Source organism: Chenopodium quinoa, unplaced genomic scaffold (genome assembly GCF_001683475.1).
Source record: "Chenopodium quinoa cultivar QQ74 unplaced genomic scaffold, ASM168347v1, whole genome shotgun sequence".
NCBI lineage: Eukaryota > Viridiplantae > Streptophyta > Magnoliopsida > Caryophyllales > Amaranthaceae > Chenopodium > Chenopodium quinoa.
In genome coordinates, this window is record NW_018744517.1 from 2,449,502 (window position 1) to 2,455,199 (window position 5,698).

Sequence of the window (5,698 nt, forward strand, 5' to 3'; positions counted from 1 at the left end):
CCCCACCTCATGAACCTTCAAACCCATCTAGGTAGGCTAAGGGTTCTTCAAGTTTTGCTGGCAAGCCTAAAGAGCAAACTAGAATTTAACCCAAAGAGTGGAGGGTGCCTAGAAGCACGACAAAGAAGTATGGAGGTGTTGTTGGGAAATACAAAGGAGAGAGTGGCATTGGAGCTGGTAGGCAAGTGAATACAAGGAGCAAAAAACCAACGCCTATTGAGGATAGTGATGAAGAATCTTATGCATGGCGTTCTGATGAAAGTGAAGATAATGACTATGAAGCTTCTGAGGTTGAGGATGATCTGGATATGCAGTTGAACTTTGAAGATGATTATTACATTATCCCTGAGAAAACCCTTAAAGATTACTTAGATTGGTCCCATGTTTTAGACAAACTGTACAAAAATGGCAAAGTCTGGTCTCACTTACCATTTGGGTCCATTAAACTTGAACCATTTGAAAACAAAATAGAGTTTCTTGAGGTGTTAAGAGATTACTACATACAAGAAGGGTTTGCAGTGTCGGTTGACTATGTTGACAATCATATATACACAGCAAGATGGCTTGATTGGTGATTGCAACTAGAGGATTTATGCAACTGTCCTTATTAATAATGTTAGCTGGGTTATAAAGAAGCTAGAAGGAGAACATAGAACTTGTGGGAGGATTGAAGAGAATCCTATTGTCTCTTTAGCATGGCTTTTTGCAGACATTTGTTGCAAGACTTGGAGGCAAACCCAGAGATTCCAGTTCAGTAGTTGCATAGAGTGTGCATGGAAAGATACAAGATCAATGTTGAGCTAAGACGATTGTACTACAAAGTGAAGGCATTATCTAGAGAGCAAATACATGGTGGTTTTGCTCAGTCTTATGCACTACTACCAAAGTATGCAGAGATGATTATGGCCACAAATCTTGGGTCATATGCTCTTAATTCATGAACTGACAATGTGGATCAGGGTTCAAAATTTAAGGCTTGTTTCATATCTTTTGCAGCTCAGGTGAAAGGATTCTTGAGGGGCTGTAGACCCATCATAGGAATAGATGGTGCACACCTCAGTGGTTATTACAAAGGGATTATGCTAACTGTAGTTGTAATTGATGGGAATAATGAAATTTTTGTCATAGCCTACAGTCTTGTTGACACAGAAAGCATAGATAGCTAGACTTATTCCTTTAGAAACCTCAGGATCTTATTTGGTCAATATGGATGTCAGAAGGATGGCTAGACATTCATGTGATAGGATGAGGGTAAGGTACTTCATTTTTCTAATTACGTATCTGTTATCATTACAACACTAACTAACTTGAGCATGGTTTTTGAAGGGTGTTGAATCAGCTCTGTTTAAGGTGTTTCCCAAAGCAACTAGGAGAGTTTGCTGCCAGCATTTCTACTCAAATTGCAAGAATGCAGGATGGAATGGGACAACTTTTCATAAGCTATTTTGGATAGCAGCAAATGCATATAATGAATATGTCTTTAAAAAGCAATGTCCAAGATTAAGGAGTATGGTGCAGCAGCAGAACAGTATATCAAAGATGTGGAGGAGCAATGGTCAAGGCATAAATTTGAAAGAACAGTTTGTTGTGATTATAACACAACAAACTTTGTTGAGTCATTCAATGCATGCACAAAGCCCAACAGAGATATGCGTGTCCTCACATTATTGGAAGGTAATATGTTGTACTTAATGTTTTCAACATAATGGATGCATATGGTTATTTCATAACAAAGTGTCCTGATATTATTTGTGGTATGTTTGTTGTAATTTTTTTTTTTTTTTTGGACTTAATCAACTGTAAGAAATTGGTGCATGAAAAGAATAGGTATTAGGTTTGATAATGCAATTGACATGGCACCTACTAAGCTCACAAAGTTTGCTAAAAGGGTTTTAGAGACAAGGAGTGATAAGTCTAGGTTCTGTCATGTGACAGCTTGTGGAGGTGGAGAGTATGAAGCCAGGGACATGTCAAGTTCCCTGTCACACTAGGGAATATGAGCTGTGGGTGTGGGAAATGGAAAGGATCAAGGATACCTAGCAAGCATGGTCTAAGGGTGATTCACAGCCAAAGACTTGAACCCAGGGATTTTGTGTCAGCATACTTCAAGAGGGCTGCATATAAGATGACTTATGCATACCACATCCATCCCAACGCTAATCCAACTCAGGAAGCTACAAAATAGGCAGAAAATGCAGCCAACACTTCAAAGCAAGCTAAAGGAAGGGGGAGGAAGAGAAAGGCTGACAGCCAAGGTCCATGATGATGTCGTTCATGATGTGTAATTTTTTGGTGAAATTTTGTTCAACTTAAGTGTTAAATGCTTGGTTGTTTTGGCTAAACCATGTTTTTGACATTTCCACGATATGTAATACAAATTGCATAATTATTTAGCCATAATATTTTGACATCCCACACTATGTTATTGCAAATTCATTTAGCAATGATATTTTTTTTACATGAATCATTTCAAGACTACAAATACAATCAACATAAACATAACTACTCCTATTTTAATTGCTGCATCTAATATTTTTTGCTGCTTCACTACTCTTCTCTTGAGCTCAATTCTTGCTTCAACATGATCTCATCTCCATGACATTGTGTATCTATGCCTCCCCTACTTTGAAATTCATAACCCGAAACAACATTTTGCTCGGAATTACTCTTGCACCATCTGAATTTCACACATACATTACACTTATTGATTAGGGGATTTTTCCCTACCAATCATCATCTGACAAGTGGACCAGTCAGGCCCTGCCATGTGTCCACCACATGGGCCAATAGAAGCCTGCCACGTGTTAGGCATTGATCCGTCCACCATGGACCAGTTGAGTCACGCCATGTGGCCTCCGTATGTCAAACAGGACACCTAGGCCCAATTTCCAAGGGAAGCCCAGTCAGCCCTAGGTTAACCTAAACCTAGTATTTGACACGTTTCCCAAGGTTATAAATACTCTAATTAATCCTCATTAAGGGGCATTCAGTAATTAATGACTCTCACATAGAGAAAACCTAAACACATTGATCACTCCTCCCCTAGAGGAACCTGATCTCCCAACCTTTACTTTTTAGCATTTATTACTCCACAAACAAGTACTAACTTGACCTTCGGAGGCGGAACTCCCACCACAAGGAGTCTCCGTTGTTTTGCAGGTATAGGCGCACGGATACCAGTCTCGGAATTGTAACTCTCCCGTAGGACATCAAAAAACCCCGAAACACTTACAGCACAACCTTTGTAGATTTTTTGCCGAATCAGAGCTCCTTATTGCAAATTTCCTCCCACATGAACAAGCTTTGTTTGGCACTCTTATGTATGCATATTTGTAGGATGACGATGATGATTTCGAGTGTGTCAACATCTTTACAAATGCTTTTAGAAGTGTGAATTGCCGCTTCAATCCCTCAAGCACTATGTTTTTATACATAAACTAGCTATTACAACTGTCAACGACTAGTTTTTTGTAAAAATAAAATAGTCGTTGCAATTTTAGCTTATATGGTGAAATAACTTTTAAATTAATGGTATATGGTGAAATAACTTTATGAACCTAGGTATATGGTGAATTAGTAAAATACCCTAAACGACAGACTAACGACAATTACCAAAAAAGCATTTTGTGGTATTGTACAGGAACTTAGTGGTTTATGGTGAATTTTAAACTTTTTGGTGGTATATGATGAATTAAGCTAAAACTTAGTGGTATATGGTGAAAAAGCTGTATTTTTAAAGCTACTGGTATTTATTAGGGGTGTCGACCATTACTTGGATAATAACAAAAATTCAGTCCGATTAAAAAAGAATTGATGATTTGGATTTTTTTTTTGTAATAAATATTTGGATTTGAAAAGATTGAAATTTTTATGAAAAATTGAATTTTCGGATTAGAATGGATTAAAAGGGTTAGATCTATCCATTAAACAAATTAAAATTTCTGAAAAGTCTAAATTTAGTGTTAAACAAATTGAATCTAATCTATAATATATACAAAAGTCCCAAGCACCAAATTTACTGTTCACTTAGCAATAGTGACGTTCCTTTTCCACCCTTAGCCCCCTAAACTGGACCCCCAAAATCACCAGGGTTAGCTTTGTCTTTTCATTTCTCCCATTTTTTTTTTTGGGGGGGGGGGGGAAGGGGTTAGTTTTGTCTGAACTTCCAGTTTGGCGTGATGTGTCTTCTTCTCCTTTTCTTTTACCTTGTTAGTTATGAGTGCTTTGCATGACTGGTATTAATCTTTCCTTCATTTTTTCCTTTTCCTCCTTCTAATGTCGTAACATTTTGTGGCAGAGTTTTCTCCAGCCATGGTGATGCCGGAGGAAATTGATCGGCGGCTGATGCTGCTGGTGCCGCGGCGGTCCTGGCCATGTAAACAATTGTTTTAAGCTGCGACATTGATTAAAATGGGAAAAATTGAAGAAAATCAAAACCCTTAAAATTGACATTCGACTATTACACAAAGAAAACATTTGTACCTCAAAAAGTCGTTTCAATGGAAGGTAGATAGAAATCAGAAGCCGCTTCAATGGAGATGTGTCCTGGTTCTTTAGGGTAAATTGTTCGATGGCGTGGCAGTATTGGGCTTGGGTTGTGGCTGCATTGCAGTTGTGGTTTGCAGATTTTAAGGTTTGTTGTTTTCCGGTTCGGTTTTGCTTCGTAATTGATTGTTGTTTGGTTTATTAAGTTTGTAATAGTGTGATTAGAGATCTGTTTGATTAGGGGATTTGGTTTTTTGATGCAATTTAGGCTTGAATTGGATTGGATTTGTTTCGAAAATATACCTAGATTTGATTATATTAGCTTATTAAACATTGTGGTGATTATTAAATGATGGTTTCGTTGCTATTATTGTTTGCTGATTGTTTTACGCAAGAAATGTTGTGCTGTTTATCTTGGTGTAATTAAAATAGAAGATTATTAGTAGTTGTTGATTGTTAAAGGCTGGTTTGGGAGTTAAATTAGCTGATTATTAGTAGTTTTGATTGTTAAAGGCTATTTTGGGAGTTATTACTGTTAGTGACTGGTTTTTGAACAGTGAATGTAATGGTTTGTTTATAGAATTTGTACTTTAATTGTGATTTTTTGTTTTTAGATTGCTTAGGAAATGTACTTCACTGCATATTTTATTTGTTATATTTTATTGTTAAAAAGATTGTCCTTTCATTTTTACCTCCTTTTGAGTATATATCATATGAGACCACATCTCTAATGTGAGAACCCGGTTATGCGAGGACATATTACAACCATTGGATCAATTGCATCCAATGGTCACCATTTATCCCGGTCAAATATAATTTCAAAAAAATAAAAAGATAAAGCGTTTTCTCTCTCCTCCTTCATTTTGCAAATTATTTTCTCTCTCCTCCATCACCATTGCTAAATTTCCCTCAATTGCAGCTATTCTCTCTCATCTCCCTTTGGATTTCTAGCAAAACCTACGATTCTCCCTTTCTTTCTCTCAAAACCCTAAAATCAATCGGCGATCAATGCATTAAAGATCAGGTAATCTGTCTTGTGGTTTCCGCTCATGTATTTGGTCTTGTGTATGGTGAAGGTGGTGCTAATTTGTCTCGTCTGAAACAGGTAATCAATTCCTAATCATTGATCTTGATGTTTTTGCTAATCAATTTCTACTGAAGGTTTCTTGAGTAAATTTCTTTAAATTCCCAGCATTTTGCTAATTTTGGATTC

At 37.0% G+C, this 5,698-nt stretch overlaps 1 long non-coding RNA gene across 1 annotated transcript; it reads left to right on the plus strand.

Annotated features, from left to right (window-relative positions):
* Window positions 1-4,135: 4,135 nt before the first annotated feature.
* LOC110698376 lies at window positions 4,136-4,835 on the plus strand. The gene is made up of 2 exons (XR_002506739.1): window positions 4,136-4,208; window positions 4,298-4,835. It is a non-coding gene; the product is annotated as an uncharacterized LOC110698376 (long non-coding RNA).
* Window positions 4,836-5,698: the final 863 nt, after the last annotated feature.